This window comes from Mus musculus, chromosome 14 (assembly GCF_000001635.26).
Source record: "Mus musculus strain C57BL/6J chromosome 14, GRCm38.p6 C57BL/6J".
NCBI classification, from domain to species: Eukaryota; Metazoa; Chordata; class Mammalia; order Rodentia; family Muridae; genus Mus; species Mus musculus.
The window spans coordinates 48,020,019-48,039,005 of NC_000080.6; positions in this window are offsets into that span (position 1 = coordinate 48,020,019).

The following is an 18,987-nucleotide window of genomic DNA, read 5'->3' on the forward strand; positions in this document are numbered from 1 at the left end:
CAACGAACGAACCGGTAAATCATTGATGTAGAAAGTGTTTAAAAGTCACTAATAAATAGAATATACAGGACGAACTGAAAATCTCTAACACATACCTGATAGGAGTTCTAGAGGAGGCAGTAAAATGTATCCGCTGCGGTTGCTTTCCAGGACTTTACCACTGAAGGAATGGAAAGGCAGAGACGGACAAGTGTAGATCAGAGACCAGAAAACATAGGGAAGGCCTCAGAACCTAGGAAGTAAAATGACTCAGCAGGTTTGGTCGATGGGAGCAGAAGCTTCATCCTGGAAGAGAATGTCACAATAAACAACTTGATCTACACCTCAGGGCACAGGGACTTCAGGACCTGGAGGTCTGGGTCCTGACTAAGTCTTCATAGATGCACACCGACATCTCTCCCACCAGGGGCATGTTCTGGATCTCTCCTGCCTGCTCCCTGAAGGAGGGCTGAAGGATCTCTCGGATCAGAGACGATAGACCTAGGTGAAGCACAATTTTGGATGCTAAAGAAAATGCATTTGAAGTTTGAAGGGGTCCATCAGAAGCCCAGATTTAAAAAGGCCCTTCTCCATGGATGTCATTTTAAAGTTTCCAGTTTGTGGGGATTAAGAAGAGGCACTGACACCTTTCGAATGCTGTTTCTAAAAATTCAAGGACAACACACCCAAACTAAGAAGTTTAGGGTTTCAGAATAGAGAACTCTGCTAGAATTAGAGAGGTTCTGGGTTCTATCCTTGCTGCTTTAAAAAAGAAAAAAAAAAACTACTTGTACTTTTTTGTTTCTCTGGAAAACATCATGCCATAGCCCTTCATTGAGGGAAACTAAGACAGGAACAGAAACAGAACCGTAAAGGGACACTTCCTACAGACTTGCTTTCTATAGCTTTTTCAGCTTGCTTCTGTAACACTCCAGGATCACCTGCCCAAGGACGGCACTTCCCAAAGTGGGCTGGGCCCTTCCTCGTCAATCACTAATTAATAAAATACCACACAGATTTGCCTAGGGGCCAACTTAATGGAATCATTTTCTCAATTAAGGTTCCTAGATGACTAGCAAATAGCAAGTTGGTAAAAACACCAGCCAGCACAATTGATCCCTGTCAGCTTGATACACATCATTATTAAACCATAACATTTCTTTTCTTGTTTGTCCCCAAGGTCTCATGTTAATAGCTCAGTATAAAACATAGTGCAATTTTTAAAAGTCCCACAGTGTTTCATATGTTCAACACTTTAAAAGTCCCACAGTGTCACTTTAACATCTAAAAATCTATTAGCTGGGCTCTTGAGGAATCCAAACTCACTTTCTTATTTCAAAAGGGAAGGATGAACTAAGGTACCAGGACAATCAGAGCAAAGCAAAATCAAAATTCAACAGTGTAAAAATCTTAGTGTGCGGTTTCTGGGACTCACAATCTTCTGGTCTCCAAAGACCTTGGACAGTTCTACTTCTTCAACTTTGGCATCCACAGGACACATAGCCTGTCTCATAGGCTCAAGATGGCTCACTCCACACCTGCCTCTGTCCTTCCCTGACATCCCATTGTCCTGGTGCCTGCATCTTATCAATAGCCTCCAGGCCTCTTTTTTGGTACTCTACCCCTGCTATATGATAGCAAGCCTCAAATTTTCTCTATGGCACATCAAATCCTGGGATTTCCACTGACCTTTGACTGCACCTTCACCAATGGCCTCTCAGAGGGCCAAGTCTCAGTTGGGTTCTATGACCCCATTTGTAGTGTAGCTTCCATGCCACCAAAATTAGTGTCACTCTTACATATTACCAAGTTCAGCTTCCAGGACAGTGTCTTCTGGACCACAGCTTCAGAGTTCTAACCTCAAGGAAATACTGTCCATGAGTTTTCACCTCAGTGGTGCTGGTCTTTTCTTAATCACCACCAATTTCTTGGCCCTAGCTAATCAGCATCAATTGTCAAAGTAATGGTGCTGGGCTCTTGTTAATCGCGTCTGATTCTTCACACCCCAGATGACCAGAAACTAAAGATTCTTAATTCAAATATATTACACGAATGGCCCTAATAGTCTTTGTTTTTCTCTGAAACATCCTAAGCCAAATCCATTGTCTGGACCTGTCACAGCACTCCTATCTTCCACGTGCCCACAACAGCTGTTTTTCCATCCCTAAGTTCTGACTACTTTCAGAGTCTTCTCCTAAACAAAACCTTCAGTTCTTTCACAACAATAGCTCGCTCACTAGCACCAATTTCTATACTAGTTTTCTTTTCACTGCTGTGATAGAGCATTCTGACCAAAATGAACTCGGGATGGAAAGGTTTGTGTGGCTTACTTCATCAGCTCAGGAGCTCAAGGCAAGAACCAGGTGGCATGACCTGAAGACGGTGTCATGGAGGAATACTGCTTACTGGCTTGCTCTCCATGGCATGCTCAGCTTGCTTTTCTGTGCAGCCCAGGGCCACCTGCTCAGGGATGACATCATCCACAACGGGCTTGGCTCCCCTACTTCTATCATTAATCAAGAAATTGCCTCGCCTGACAGACTTGCCTATACTCCAAGTTGATGGAGACATTGTCTAAATTAAGGTTTCTTTTTATCAGATGACTCTACCTTGTGTCAAAATGACCAAAAAACAAACAAACACCCCACCCCAAATAGACAAAACAAACAAACAAACAAAAACAACAATAAAACAATACAAACCCCACCAAACTAGACAGCCCACCATTCAGAGAATATGATTCCCAGTCTCGATCCTTCTGGAGAACTAACTAGAGTCCCTTGGGAAATAATATAAGTTTTTTCAAGAGAATGCTGCCCATGACTAAGAATCTCCAGCCAGGCCCTGATTCCTAAAGGTCTTGTCAGCTCTCCAAGCTTTAGAGACCAAGCCTCTGACACATGAGCCCTTCTGGGACAGATGACATCCAAACGAAAGCATTACTTCTGTGACCATGGACAAGTAACCTACCTCTTTAAGTTTCTTTTCTCCCCCTCCCCCCCAAAAAAAAGATGATAATAAGACTTACCTAAAAAGTTCCTTGTAAGTATTGAATGGGATAGAATATGTTAATATGTCAATCATGTCCCTGGTACCTTGTTTTCATTAAGTGTTGAAGCAAGATGCTAGGTAGAATAGAAAGGATCTTTCTGTGCTAGAGTTTCCACCACAGGCATTCCTCCGAGTTATTTGTCAAAAATATAAAATCACATGGTGACTTGTCCAGATTACCAGTTGATTGTTAGGTTAGAACCTCCTTGATCTCTGTGAGCTAAGAACTAGGGGCCTTGAGAACTTGAGAAAAGGACCATGACCTAGTCATTTGGTTCATTTGGATGGTGTTGGGACCCTGCAGTTGGTGTCACCAGCTTTGACATTGTTGTTTTCTCAATTTTTTTTTAAACCTACAAGTGAATTCATCAGTAGCCAGGTTTTTTTGTTTGTTTGCTTTGGGGTTTGTTTGTTTGTTTGTTTGTTTGTTTGTTTGTTTGTTTTTTGAGACAGGGTTTCTCTGTATAGCCCTGGCTGTCCCAGGCTGTCCTTGAACTCAGAAATCCCCCTGTCTCTGCCTCCCGAGTGCTGGAATTAAAGGCGTGTGCCACCACCACCCGGCACCAGTTATTTTTAAAATATCAGGTGACAGCTGCCTAAGAAATGCTGCGTTTTCATGAGATGTGTGTGGGTGTGATGTTGCCACGAGGGCACTTGGGGCATGACTATCCCAATCTATCCCTCTAGCCTCACATGAACGCACCAAATGGCAAATAAATGTTACAGATTGGGGCTTCTCTCAGCTTATTAGTGGCATTTGGTGATGTTCCTTTTGAGGCGGTAGATACAAAGAATCAAGAAATGTGTTGAAATTCTGTGCCACAAATGCTTTCTATGTTTTTATAATTACAGTTATATCCTGTGATCAGCAGCCAGAATTTAGGGATGTGATGAGACAGTCTCAGAGACAGAAAGGGGAAGAAGGGTAGAGGAAAGACAGCACATTAAAGTCCAAACAGTTCCAGGAGACTGTTTGTAGAAATAGCATCAGACTATGAGGAGAACTGATATCATTATTTTCCAATGTTAGATGGCTGGGTATCACCAAGGGAACTTTCCATCTGATTAAAAATAATTACTGCTGGCACTAAATCCAATTGGAAATGCCCCACACAATTTATCTTCCACTTCATGCTGCTACCATATGCCTGACATTACGAAGCACAAGCAGCCCTCCCATTCTGATAAATAGTACTTTGTAAATATTTGGAGACGGGAGCTCTGGATCGCTGAACCATCGTGACAGGGAACATGTACAAACTGGCCTGTTTATCATGTTCCTGATAGAGGCCCTCTTTGAGGTACAGGACCCAAAAGCTGTCAAAAGGCTGTGAATTTTCTTCCATGAAGCCTTGTTCACAATTAGCCGCCATTGGAGAAACCTGGCTGGGCTTTCTACCACAAGTGGCGCTTTCCAAAGAGCACACATACATTGGAGCAAGACATTTTGCTGTCTGGCTGGTGCTGTGTAAGCTGATAAATTGCTATATTTATTAAACTGGCTTTTCTTTGAACACTTCATTCGAGGAAAACCCCCCACAGTTAGGGTGACGTTATTTGGAGATGAATTCTTTACAGAAATGCTTAAGTTAAAATGAGGGTTTAAAGCAGGCTCTACTCTGTTTAATAAATGGTGTCCCTAACAAAAGACGAAACTGGGAGAGAGTTGTGGACAATTGTGTGTGTGGGGAGGGAGAGACAATGTGAGGAGCTGAAGATGAACACCTACAAGCCAGGAGAAAGGCAGACCTTTACACACTCTGAACAAACCAGATAGATGAGAATATCTGCCACCCACCCTGTAGACTCACATATTTGAATACTTAGTCCCTGGTTGATGGTGCTGTTTGGATGCGGGTTAGGAGGTGTGGTCTTCTTGGAGGAAATGTGTCACCAGGGATGGGCTCTGATGTCTCTAAACTTCATGCCATTCCCAGGGCTCTTGCTTTCTGCTTCACTTTTGTGACTCAGGATGCAAGCTCTCGACTACTTCTCTGGATGCTGCCACCTGCTGCCATGATGTCCTGACAGCATGGACTCTAACTCTCAGGAACCATAAACTCAAATAAATTTCTTTTTTTCTATAAGTTGCCTTGGTCATGGTGTTTTATCACAGCAACAGAAAAAGAACTAATACACTGAAAGAAAATAAAACTTGAGACCCGTGATTCATGTAATTTATGTCAAATAGCCCAAAGAGTTGTTTGTGAGCTTTGAAACCTGGGACTGAGAACATAGCAGAACAGGCCAGGACATGCCCGGGCAGGCCCGTTGTGAAGACATTCCTGAGGCTGCTTGGCCATAAAGATAAAGAGAATGACATGTCAGGACTGGCCCGGTGCCTCCCTATCTCCTGCCCTTCTGACCTAAGTTAAATGTTATCTGCATGTACAGTCTGCCGATGTTTAAATGGACCAATCGTGTGAAACCGCGCCAATTCCTCCCAGACCCTTTTCTATAAAAACCCCTAGCTTCCAAGCCTTGTGGTTGAATCCACTGTCTCCTGCGTGAGATATGTTTCGACCTGGAGCTCCACCATTAAACTACCTCATGTATTTACATCAAGACGGTCTGCTTGTTCGTGATTCTTGGGTGCGCCAAATCAGGAGTTGAGTGGGGGTTTCCCCACTAGGTTCTTTCAACACATGTCACTACCCTACATTCAGACTTCCATCCTCTAGCCTTGTGAGACAGTAAACTCGTATTGGGAAAGCCATGGATTTGGAGCCCTTTGTGAACACAGCCTTAGAAAATCAATGTAGGAAGAAATAATTGCCAGGGTTCTTGAGGGGGTTTCTATGAGAAGTTCCACTCGCCTAAGAGAAGAAAGACTCAGAGGAAGCTTTGCCCCTTTTTCTTCTCAGGTGAGAAGATGTAGCCAGCATGGGACACTAGAATTTGGTCATTGATTTTGGTGGCCCAGCCTTGCTGTCACTAGGCCAACTGACCTCACATTTAGCCTTCTCTTTTCTCAATTTCTTCTCCGTGTAGCAGAATATTCAAACCATGCTAGCTTCACTGGGGGAAGCCATCCATTCTGTAGAAGGCAATTTGGGTTCTAAAACTCAGGAAAAGCATAAGAAGTCCTACTTCTGGCTCTCTGAGAACAGGCTCTCCATCCAACACCTAGGTGAACAAAATTAGTAGTTTGATACATCTTGATTCCTGGCAAAAGTATTCCTTTGGCTGGAATGCTAGGGAGCTAAATATTCACCCTAGAGTTTGATTTAAATGTCAGACTGTGAAGGCCCCAGGCTCTTCTGAGACTAAGAATGAATGTGGCCTATGGTGCAGGTCTTACTTTTGATTCATGTTTGATTGTCTTCCTTAAAAGTAGAATTTTTAGGAAAAGATTAAAAGTAGTAATTGCAGCTGGCCCAGGTGAGGAGATCAAGAGTTCAAAGCTTGCTACATCCACTCCAGTAGTGAGTGACAAGCGCAACAGGCCCCGAAAACCTCAGTGCTGTTCGGAGGCGAAAAGTTCATGAAAACTTTTGGTCTCCTGGAACCGTGGCATCCTGTATAAAGAATGCTCCAATGTCCTTGCTATAGTTGGTAAATGGATCTGTGTGCTTTCCCTTGATATTGCTTTATTACAAGTGCTCCTAAGGATTGATATTTTGACATATAGCTAAGTTAGATTCTAGGCAGTCCTTGATCCGACCTTGGGCATAGATAGCTAAGTCACTGCCCTACACAGAAATTTACCATTATCTAGGAAGAATGAAGTTTGTGACCTAAAGAGGAACCAGAATAGATACTTAGAATTATAGGTAGCTGAGTTACACCCATACACAAGTATTTACAATGGCCTAGGGAGAAGGTGGACTATACAATAGAGTAGAGTAGGAACTATGGCAAGGGCATGAAGCCCTTGCCCCTGGCTTCTAAGATTAAGTGGACCTTAGGTGGAGCTGTTTTTGATCCCAGTTGTTAACATTGAGTTTTACCCAAGTTGGTTCCTGCCAGTTCTTCCGTGTTTGCATTCCTCTGTTTTGTGTAAGAATCCAGTAACCTCTTTGTACTTTGCTGGTATGTCACCCAATTTCCCTATTTTCTTCTGTATAAAAAGTTTGATGCTCGATTTGACAAATTACATTCAGATCCACACTCCCTTGTGCCAAGTATGTCTGTCAATTCCCGCCAACTCCTTGCCCACCTGCACTAGAGACTCGTTCCATGCAGACAAGGGACCAAGAGGGCCTGTGGCAAAAGCTAGCCTGAGTTACATACAAAAACAAAAATAGTAACCACAACATACAGTTAGACCAAGTCGTATTCCTCTGCTCATGCGATTTGTGGATGTGTGGTGGTGTGGATTCATGATGTGTTGCCAAAAGGAAGAAAATTGCCTGATTAGCAATTCTTCAATGATGGCTGATAATAATCCTGGGAGGAAAAAAAAATCATTGACAACTTCCAGGTCATTTCTAATGGGTGTTTTCAGAGGGGTACCATGGGCATCTTCACGGTGGATGCTGCTTCTTTCTGAGGTATGCAGCTCTAAATGAGCAGCTACCAAGAGCAAGGCTGGGCATTTCAGGACACCAGCTTTATCCCCTCGCCAGCTTCTTGTTAAAGGTCATATGTTCTGAATATGCTTAGCTTAACATGTGCCAAATGTCATTATCAAGGTGAAAGCACAAAGCAAGGTCGAGACTCGTAGTGTTGATACAGACCTGGGTTGTATAGATAAACGATGTCAATTGTCATTAGAAACAAAGAACGAGATGTGTAAATACAAGAAAAATATAAGGCCAGGCAGCAATTTCACTGCTATTTCAGTTTCAAAGATGCTATAGATGAGCGAGGCAGCCCATTTTACTTGTTCTGACGATGTGGAGCAGAGCCAGGCAGGCAATCAGAAAGAAGGGGCTAGGGCAGGGGAGAGGACAAAATCAAAGTTTTGAGACACAGGAAAGAAATAGAGGAAATAGTGTGTCTACATGTATTTTCTCCTGATTCAACACACACAGATAAATCCCAGGGCTTTTCTAAGTAGTCACCAAGTTTTATAGCTAAAGAGTAGACTTAATGGTATTTTAAAATAGCATTTATGTGGAATACAGACAGGTCCTCTGTTCTCTATCCTCTACCAAATAAAGCAATAATTTACATAGAAAATTTTGAATTTTATAGCTTATGTACCCAGCAGAATTGGGCTTAACACATTCTTTAAAAAAACAAAAACAAAAAACAAACAAAAAAAGACAGATAATTTGAAAACAGCAGTTTCTGCATTTTTTTCACCAAAGGGGGAAGAAAAAGTTCCTTATGTTAGGGTAGCAAAAAAGCCTCCCCACAGAAGAGCTACAGCCTATGCTACAATTAAAGTGTCTATAGACAATTTCAGAGTGTGTTGGCATCATTGGTGCTCCCCGTGGTAGACTAAGAGAGAAGTGCAATCCAGGGGAACCCAAGGGCCACTGGAAGGTGTGGAGTGGGCTGTGGATAAAGGTGGTTGCTTCTCAAGAGTCATCTCTGAGAGTGATGACTTTTCTTGGTTTTCAACCTCACTACGTCTGGAATTAAGTAAATCACAGATGGCTGGGTACACCTGTAAGGGACTTTTTCTTGAGTTAATCATTTGAAGTGAGAAGACAAATTTAAATCCAGATCTTTGAGGTGGAAAGATCCACCTTTAATCTGGACCACACCTTCTCCTGGAAGCTTATGCAAAGGACACGGAAGACAGAGGCTTAATCTCTCTGTCTGCTTGCTCTCCCTAGCAAGCCCATTGCTTCCTTCACCGTCATTAGAGCCTGCTTCTTCCTGATTCTAGCATATACTAAAAACTAGCTGATGCATCCAGCCTCATGGACTGAGCAACTACTGCATTCTTGAACCCTCTGTTGGTAGATGGCCTTTGTTGGACTAGCTGGACCACAGCCTGTAAACCATTCTAACAAATCACCCCGGATGTATATGTGTTAGGTATGTCTGTATATGTATATGTGTGAATACATATATTCTATTCATTCTATAAGTTCTGACCAATACACTGAAATCCAAAAAGAGCAGATGGGGTAGGGCATAAAGAACTGATGAATGCTGGTAAATTAAACCAGGAGCTCAGATCAGTTCAGTGAGAATGAGGATCAGACACATTAGACACAAAGATGGACAGTTGTTGCTTGGCCCTTCAGGGGCCCTTCAAAGACACCACTACTAGCATGTACGTTTAGTTGCTCTTTTGAGACCTTTGTGGTACCCAAAGGATCTGGTCTCCTAAGAATGGAGGCCCCACTTTGACTTTCTGCCCATGCCATTGGATTCTCTCTCTCTCTCTCTCTCTCTTTGTATTTTTTATTGGATATTTTCTTTATTTACATTTCAAATGTTTTCCTTTTCCAGATCTTCCCTTCAGAAACTCCTTATCCCATCCCTCTTTCCCCTGTTCCTATGAGGGTGTTCCCTCACCCACTCACTCATGTATCCCCACCCTGGCATTCCCCTACACTGGAGCACCAAACACCCTCAGGCCTCTTCTTCCACAGATGTCCAACAAGGCCATCCTCTGCCACATATGAGATTGGAGCCATGAGTTCCTCCATGTGTACATTTTGGTTGGTGGTCTAGTACTGGGAGCTCCAGGGATCTGGCCTGTTGACACTGTTGCTCCCTCCATGGGGCTGCAAACACCCTCAGCTCCTTTAGTCTCTTCTCCAACTCCTCCATCGGGGACCTCACGCTCAGTCTAATGGTTGGCTATGAGCATCCTCCTCCGTATTTGTCAGGCTCTGGCAAAACCTCTCAGGAGACAGCCATATCAGGCTCCAGTCAGCAAGCACTTTTCAGCATCCACAATAGAGTCCAGGTTTGGTGACTATATATGGGATGGATCCCCAGGTGAGGCAGTCTCTGGATGACCTTTCCTTCAGTCTCTGCTCCACATGTTGTCTCCATATTTCCTCCTGTGAGTATTTTGTTCTCCCTTCTAAGAAGTACTGACACATCAACATTTTGGTCTTCCTTCTTTTTTGGCTTCATATGGTCTGTGAATTGAATCTTGAGTTTTTCAACCCTTTGGGCTAATATCTGCTTATCAGTGAGTTCATATTGTGTGTGTTCTTTTGTGACTCAGTTATCTCACTCAGGATAATATTTTCAAGTTCCATCAATTTGCCTTAGAATTTCATGAAGTCATTGCTTTTAATAGCTGAGTAGTATTATTCCATTGTGTAAATGTACCACATGTTCTGAATCCATTCCTCTGTTGAGAGATATCTGGGTTGTTTCCAGCTTCTGGCAATTATAAATATGGCTGCTATGAACATAGTGGAGCATGTGTCCTTATTACATGTTGGAGCATCTCCTGGGTATATGCCCAGGGGTGGTATAGCTGGGTCCTCAGGTAGTACTATGTCCAATTTTCTGAGGAACCACTAGACTGATTTCCAGAGTGGTTGTACAAGCTTGCAATCCCACTAGCAATGGAGGAGTGTCCCTCTTTCTCCACATCCTAGTCAGCATCTGCTGTCACCTGAGTTTTTGATCTTAGGCATTCTGACTGGTGTGAGGTGCAATCTCAGGATTGTTTTGATTTGCATTTCCCTGATGATTAACAATGTTGAAGATTTCTCTAGATGCTTCTTAGCCATTCGAGTTTCCTCAGTTGATAATTCTCTGTTTAGCTCTGTTCCCCATTTTTAATAGGGTTATTTGGTTCTCTGGAGTCTAACTTCTTGAGTTCTTTGTATATATTGTGTATTAGCCCTCTATCGGATTTGGGATTGGTAAAGATCTTTTCCCAATCTGTTGGTTGCTGTTTTGTCCTATAAACAGTGTCCTTTGCCTTACAGAAAGAAGCTTTGCAATTTTATGAAGTCCTATTTGTTGATTCTTAGAACATAAGCCATTGGTTCAGAAACTTTCCCCCTGAGCCCATGTGTTTGAGGCTTTCCCCCCACTTTCTCTTCTATTAGATTCAGTGTATCTGATTTTATGTTGAAGTCGTTGATCCACTTGGACTCGAACTTTGTCCTGGGAGATAAGAATGGATCAATTTGCATTCTTCTACATGTTGACCGCCAGTTAAACCACCACCATCTGTTGAAAATGCTGTCTTTTTTCCATTGGATGGTCTTAGCTCCTCTGTCAAAGATCAAGTGACCATAGGTGTGTGGGTTCATTTCTGGGTCTTTAATTCTATTCCATTGATCTACCTGCCTGTCACTGTTCCCATACCATGCAATTTTTAATCACAATTGCTTTGTAGTATAGCATGAGGTCAAGAATAATGATTCTCCCAGAAGTTCTTTTATTGTTGAGAATAGTTTTCTCTATCCTCATTTTTTTTGTTTGTTTGTTTTTGTTTTGTTTTTTGTTTTTTGTTATTCCAAATGAATTTGAGAATTGCTCTTTCTAACTCTGAAAATTTTAGTTGGAATTTTGATGGGGGTTTCATTGAATTTGTGGATTGCTTTTCCATTTTTACTATATTAATCCTGCCAATCCACGAGCATGGGAGATCTTTCCATCTTCTGAGGTCTTCTTCGATTTCTTTCTTCAGAGACTTGAAGTTCTTGTACAGATCTTTCACTTGTTTGGTTAGAGTCACTCTGAGATATTTTATATTGTTTGTGACTATTGTGAAGGGTGTCATTTCTCTAATTTCTTTCTTAGACTGTTTATCCTTTGAGTAGAGGAAGGCTACTGATTTGTTTGAGTTAATTTTATATTTGGCCACTTTGCTGAAGTTGTTTATTAGCTGTAGGAGTTCTCTGGTTGAACTTTTGGGGTCACTTAAATATACTATCATATCATCTGCAAATAGTGATATTTTGACTTCTTCCTTTCCAATTTTTATCCCTTTGACCTCCTTTTATCTAATTGTCTTAGCTAGAACTTTAAGTACTATGTTGAATAGATGCGGAGAGAATGGGCAGCCATGTCTAGTCCCTGATTTTAGTAGGATTGCTTCAAGTTTCTCTCCATTTAGTTTGATGTTGGCTACTGGTTTGCTATATATTGTTTTCATTATGTTTAGGTACAGGCCTTGAGTTCCTGATCTTTCCAAGACTTTTAACCTGAAGGGATGCTGAATTTTGTCAAATGCTTTTGCAGCATCTAATGTAACGATCGTGTGGGTTTTTTTTCCCCTTTGAGTTTGTTTATATAGTGAATTGCATTGATGGATTTCAGAATATTGAACCATCTCTGCATCCCTGGGATGAAGCTTACTTGAACATGGTGAATGATCATTTTGATGTGTTCTTGGATTTGGTTTGCTAGAATTTTATTGACTATTTTTGCATCAATTTTTATGAGGGAAATTGGTCTGAAGTTCTCTTTCCTTGTTGGGTCTTTGTGTGGTTTTAGTATCAGCGTAACTGTGGCTTCATAGAACGATCTGGGAAGTGTTACTTCTGTTTCTATTTTGTGGAATAGTTTGAAGAGTATTGGTAGTAGGTCTTCTTTGAAGGTCTGATAGAACTCTGCACTAAACCCATCTGGTCCTGGGCTTTTGTTGGTTGGGAGACTATTAATGACTGCTTCTATTTCTCTAGGGGTTATGGGATGTTTTAGATGGTTTAACTGAGCCTGATTTAACGTTGGTATTTGGTATCTGTCCATCTCATCCAGATTTTCCAGTTTTGTTGAATATAGGCTTTTGTAGTAAGATCTGATGATTTTTTTTTAAATTTCCTCAGTTTCTGTTGTTATATCTCCCTTTTCATTTCTGATTCTGTTCATTTGGATACTGTCTCTGTGTCCTCTGATTAGTCTGACTAAGAGTTTATCTATCTTGTTGATTTTCTCAAAGAACCAGCTCCTGGTTTGGTTGATTCTTTGTATAGTTCTTTTTGTTTCTACTTGGTTGATTTCACCCCTGAGTTTGATTATTTCCTGCTGTCTACTCCTCTTGGGTGTATTTGCTTCTTTTTGTTCTAGAGCTTTCAGGTGTGCTGTTAAGCTGCTAGTGTATGCTCTCTCCAGTTTCTTTTGGGAGGCACTCAGAGCTATGAGTTTTCCTCTTAGCACTGCTCTCATTGTGTGCCATTAGTTTGGGTATGTTGTGCTTTCATTTTCATTAAATTCTAAAAAGTCTTTAATTTTTTTATTTATTTCTTCCTTGACCAAGTTGAATAGGTCAATGCCCAATTGAATAGGACATTGTTCAGCTTCCAGGTGTATGTGGGCTTTCTGCTGTTTTTGTTGCTATTGAAGACCAGCCTTAGTCCATGTTGATCTGAAAGGATGCATAGAATTATTTCAATCTTCTTGTATCTTCTGAGGCCTGTTTTTTTGTTTGTTTGTTTGTTTGTTTGTTTTGTTTTGTTTTACCTATTATATGGTCAGTTTTGGAGAAGGTACCATGAGGTGCTGAGAAGAAGGTATATTCTTTTGTTTTAAGGTTAAATGTTCTATAGACATCTGTTAATTTCATTTGGTCCATAACTTCTGTTAGTTTCAACATCTCTGTTTAGTTTCTGTTTCCATGGTCTGTCCATTGCTGAGAGTGGGTTGTTGAAGTCTTCCACTATTATTGTGTGAGGTGCAATGTGTGCTTTGAGCTTTAGTAAAGTTTCCTTTATAGATGTGGATGACCTTGCATTTGAAGCATAGATATTCAGAGTTGAGAGTTCTTCTTGGGAGATTTTTCCTTTGCTGAGTATGAAGTGTCCTTCCTTATCCCTTTTGATAACTTTTGTTTGAAAGTTGATTTTATTTGATATTAGAATGGCAACTACAGCGTGTTTCTTGGGACACTTTGCTTGGAAAATTGTTTTCCAGACCTTTGCTCTGAGGTAGTGTCTGTCTTTGATATTGAGGTGCATTACCTGTTTGCAGCAAAATTTTGGGTCCTGTTTACATATCCACTCTGCTAGTCTATGTCTTTTTATTGGGGAATTGAGTCCATTGATGTTAAGAGCTATTAAGGAATAGTGATTGTTGCTTCCTGTTATTTTTTTATGTTATTTTTATGCTTGTGTGACTATCTTCTTTTGGGTTTATTGGAAGAAGATTAATTTCTTGCTTTTTCTAGGGTGTAGTTTCCCTCCTTGTGTTGGAGTCTTTCATCTATTATCCTTTGTAGGGCTGGATTTCTGGGGAGATATTGTGTACATTTGGTTTTGTCATGGAATATCTTAGTTTCTCCATCTATGGTAATTGAGAGTTTTGCTGGGTGTAGTAGTCTGGGCTGGCATTTAAGTTCTCTGAGGATCTGTATGAGATCTGCCCAGGATCTTTTAGCTTTCATAGTCTCTGGTGAGAAGTCTGGTATAATTCTGATAGGTCTACCTTTATATGTTACTTGACCTTTTCCCCTTACTGCTTTTAATATTCTGCCTTTGTTTTGTGCATTTTGGTGTTTTGACTATTATGTGACAGGAGGAATTTCTTTTCTGGTCCAATCTATTTGGAGTTCCGTAAGCTTCTTGTATGTTTATGGGCATCTCTTTCTTTAGGTTAGGGAAGTTTTCTTCTATAATTTTGTTGAAGATATTTACTGACCCTTTAAGTTGGGAATCTTCACTTTCTTCTATACCTATTATCCTTAGGTTTGATCTTTTCTTTGTGCTCTGGATTTCCTGGATGTTTTGGGTTAGGAGCTTTTTGCATTTTCTTTGACTGTTGTATCCATGTTTTCTATGGTATCTTCTGCACCTGAGAGTCTCTCTTTTATTTCTTGTATTCTGTTGGTGATGCTTGCATGTATAGCTCCTGATCTCTTTCATAGGTTTTCTATATCCAGGGTTGCCTCCTTTTGTGATTTCTTTATTGTTTCTATTTCCATTTTTAGATCCTGGATGGTTTTGTTAAATTCTTTCACCTGTTTGTTTTCCTGTAATTCTTTAAGAAATTTTTGTGTTTCCTGTTTAAGGGTTTCTAGCTGTTTACCTGTGTTCTCCTGTATTTCTTTGAGGGAGTTATTTATGTTCTTCTTAAATTCCTCTATCATCATCATGAGTCATGACTTTAAACCAGAGTCTTGCTTTTCTGGTGTGTTGGGGTATCCACGGCTCACTGTTGTGAGAGAACTGGGTTCTGATGATACCAAGTAGCCTCAGGTTCTGTTGCTTATGCTCTTGCCCTTGCCTTTTGCCATCTGGTTATCTTTGGTGTTAGCTGGTCTTGCTGTCTCTGACTGGCCTGTCACTCCTGCAAGCTCTCCAGGAGGAATTTGGGTCTGGAGAGCTGTGGCACAGGGTCACCTCCAGGGCACAGACAGATACCAAAAGGATTCTGACCCTGGTTGTTCCTTGGTTCCTGTGTCCTGGTGGCTCTGAGAGAGTCCCTCTTGGGCCAGAAATTTGAGCAGAAGTGGTGGTCTTACTTGTTGTTTACAGGTGTGTCAGCACTCCTAGGAGACCAGTTCTCTCCCGGAGGTATTTGGGTATGGAGCACAGTGGCAAAGGATAAACTCAAGGCAGACAGAAACCATAAGGATCCTGACCCAGGCTGCCTTCATGAAATTATTGACATATCTAGACAAATGTTATCTCAATGGCATCCCAAAAGAATTGGTATTCATACAGCCGATAGCACTATAGTCTACTAGACAATTCACATGTCAAGAGATGATGTTTCCATCTCAGAACTAAGTGGACATTGCCTTACTTTTTCCATATCAAGCTTAAACTTTTTAAACATGTGTTTATTTATTGTGTGTACAGGTCAGCATGCAAGCCATGAATAGAGGGGTCAGAGGGCAACTCACAGGAGTCAGTTCTCTCCAACCATCATGCAGGTATCTCCCAGTTCATCACATAGGGGCCAAGTCATCTTTCTAGATCCTGTATGCTTTTAAAGAGCCAGAACTCCCACTGACGAGAAGGAAGTACACAATCTTGTTGTCCTGGGGATTCTTTACCACACTATAAATGCAGAAGATTGGCTCACTGCTGTCAGGGACTACTGCCTACATCCTCACTGCCTACCCATGTGAGGGAGGCCCTTAGATAAAGACCCAGCTCTATTTTCCATCTGGAAATAGGCAGGGAAAGGTGGTCTCTAGGTTAGGGCTAGAGAAGGCTAGGGCTCCAGGGTGTGTGTGGAATGCAACCTTCCTTAAGAACAGTGCTCAGCAACATCTTCAGGTTTGCTAATATCCACTAACTGTAAGGGAAAAGTTGGAAAAGAAGGGAAGAAAAGCCAAAGAAATAGAAAAGGAAAAAAGAACACCTGGAACTCAAAAAGCTTGACCTCACTCTGGACACAATGAACCTTCTGTACCCTGGGTCTCTGTAGCATTTCCAACTCTACCTTGCCAAGCACTGCCCAGTAACCACTCCTCCCCTGGGTGATGGCATGAATCCCTTTCATGTCTTAAGAATGGGGTTGGGGCAGGATTGCTAATCTCTTCACTTTCCCGTTTGTCTGTTTCACTTGTTCATCTGATTATGCTCATACAGAATGCAACAGCTACTGTCTCTTATCTTTTCAATATTAATGTCTAATCCCTCCCAGGAGATGGTTACTTTTCTGAAGACATTGGCCATATCACAAAATTTTTATTTCCCTTACATACAATTTCCCGAGCATACAAATATGTTCTAACTAAAAGACAGATAAAACCTGACCATTTTGTTGTTTTTCTGTCACTCCTGTCCTTTTTTTTTTCTTTGCTGAAACTGCTAGTCAGCTTTTTTTTTTTTATGTGTCTATGTGTTGTGTGTGGTGCCAGGAACTGAACCCAAGGACTGAGAGTATGCTAGGTGGGAAAGATATCTATTCTGAGCTACAGACCGGCATTTGTTTAATGGAGAAAGAGACTCAGAACATCACATAGTTTCTTTTTAGAATGCAGATTTAGTCCATGAGTTCACTGCATGTGCATTAGCTCGCTCTCCTATCAACTCCCCAAATATCTTATCCTTCTCTTTCTCTTGCTCTTCATTAGATAGAAAGACATCAAAATGAGGAAGCTAAGGGCATAGACTCTGAAGTGAGATCTTTTCTTTTCTTTTCTTTCTTTTTTTTTTTTTTTTTGAGACAGGGTTTCTCTGTGTAGCCCTGCCTGTCCTAGAACTCACTCTGTAGACCAGGCTGGCCTCAAACTCAGAAATCCACCTGCCTCTGCCTCCCAAGTGCTGGGATTAAAGGCATGCAGCACCACTGCCTGGCTTGAAGTGAGATTTCTTGATCCTCAACATCTGGCTGTGTTCCTTCCTAGATGGGAAATGCTAAGTTGAGCACTTATCCCACAAAAGAATCATAAGAATCATATGCAATGAATGGTTGGGGCAGGGCAGAGAGGCACTACATTTGGGTATAAATATGCACCGACCTGACTGTCATATGGGTGTTCATCACTAGGAGTCTGTCATGGTCACAGCGAAGTGACAACAACTTGGAGTCAGTGGGATGAAAAGATATATACTAAAATAAAAAATTTTTAAAATAAAACCAATAAAACTAAACTGGTAATAGGCCCTTGGTTGGTCTCCAATTCAGTGAATAGAATGTCTGCAGCTATCACCCAGATTTCTGCAGTGTGCTTCTAAAGTGCTCTGTCTAAGTCCTGCAGAATTTAATCTGCTTTAAACAATGTGCACTAGAAATATGCACAATGTTTTACAAGCCAAACAAAGAGAGGTGTGTGTGTGTGTGCACTCGCGTGTTCACGTGCTTGTACGCTCATGCACACACAAAAAGATGACACCATAATGTTTCAAATCAGCTCCATTCGTGGCAACTCGCAGATGACAGACAAACTCCAATGACCCAAGTCAATGAAGCTTTTCTATGTTGTGTTTATTTGTCTGCATATACCAAATGCAAATAAGCCAGACTCTTCCAGGCTCTGAGTTATGGCCTATTTTCTTCATCACAGGATGGCTGGGATGTGGCTTAGCTGGGTTGTTTTTGTGGGAATAAACTTTAGAGATAAAAATTTATTTGCTCGAAGTTTACTGGGGAACAGGCTAGTCAGGGGACAGAACAGAAGGAAGAAGTTCAGTGATGCCATAGCAAAAGATGCTCTAACATCCAGGGAGGGGATGAGGCATTGTGCAAACTCTACTGTCCCCACTAACCATCTTGAGGGGAGGGGTGGCAGGACAATGAGGAAGTTGCTCCTCTCAGCTGTTGGTAATGCCCAAAGATCCACTCAGCTTGGAGCCTTCAGTAGCCAGCACTCCAGAAGCCAAGGGAACAAGTTCTAGGTACCAACCCTCAGCATTTGTCATATCACACATGAGAGTCAACAATTCACATGATCTATCTTTACCATTCTGATTAATGAAGCAGGTGACATAGAGCTTAGCAGTAGATTCTAATCCCACTGTTCAACAAGTTCCTTAATCCAAATTACCCAGAGTTCTCATGTGGAAATTGGATCTACTATAATAGAAATTGCCAGGCTGGGCCAAGGTGATGGTAGTGTATACCTTTAGTCTCAGAACACGGGAGGCAGAGGCAAGCAGATTTCTGTGAGTTCAAAGCTAGCCTGGTCTACAAAGTGAGTTCCAGGACAGCCAGAGCTATGCAGAGAAAAAGCAAAAAAGAGAAATTTCCAGATTAAGAGAAAAGAGTCTCACAGAGACTTGAATATCCATGAATAGCTCTTGATCCGGGCTGTATTAACTTTATGAAACAGATTCCCAACCCTTGTGATTTTTTCCCTACTAAAAGAATAGCTTATCCATCCCTTGCCTATTGAATTCATCTTGTATTTCCATGGGCAAGTAGGGGTAATCTGGCATACTTAAATGGACAGCAAGACGCATAGGATTTCCTTCTTTGCCATCAAATCTATACTGAAAAAGAGAAAATGGAAGGATTCTGCATATCCTTTGGGCATCTGACGCCCCAGAGGTGTCGTAATATCTGTGTGTTTGTCTAGAGTCTGATTGCAAGCCCTTGAGTAAACTGTGCATATTAATTGACCCGTGCCTCTAGGTGAATAATAATTTCGAGCCCTGAGATTGATTTTTTTCCTGAGCCAGACAATGGAGTGACTAAACCCAGCATTATTCATCACTGGCCAACCAGTTCAGTGTGCAGGTC